Here is a 338-nt window from a genome sequence, read left to right as displayed (position 1 = left end):
CACAGGATGAGTTCGGGGAAGCACTGGACCCACTGTCAGTTGGACTTCAGCCAAAACTCCATTTATCACCTGACCTCCATAAGCCCCTACTTTAACTGGAGGGCCACAGTGCTTTTTAGGATCTCCTGGAATCAGTGTCAGCTCAGAACCAGTATCCAATAGGCCGTGGAATGTCTGATTATTTCCTTTCCCCCAATGTACAGTTACTCAAGAGAAAGGCCGCAGGTCCCTCTGGGGAAGGATGGGTGAGAGGTGAACAGCATAACTCTTTGGTACTGTGACAAAGTCCTTCCTCAAGGGCACCTGGCCTTCCCTTCATTCAAGGGGTTCTGGGCCTA

This window comes from Nannospalax galili, unplaced genomic scaffold, assembly GCF_000622305.1.
Source record: "Nannospalax galili isolate Female #2095 unplaced genomic scaffold, S.galili_v1.0 scaffold10, whole genome shotgun sequence".
Taxonomy (NCBI): Eukaryota; Metazoa; Chordata; class Mammalia; order Rodentia; family Spalacidae; genus Nannospalax; species Nannospalax galili.
This window is presented reverse-complemented; position numbering follows the sequence as displayed.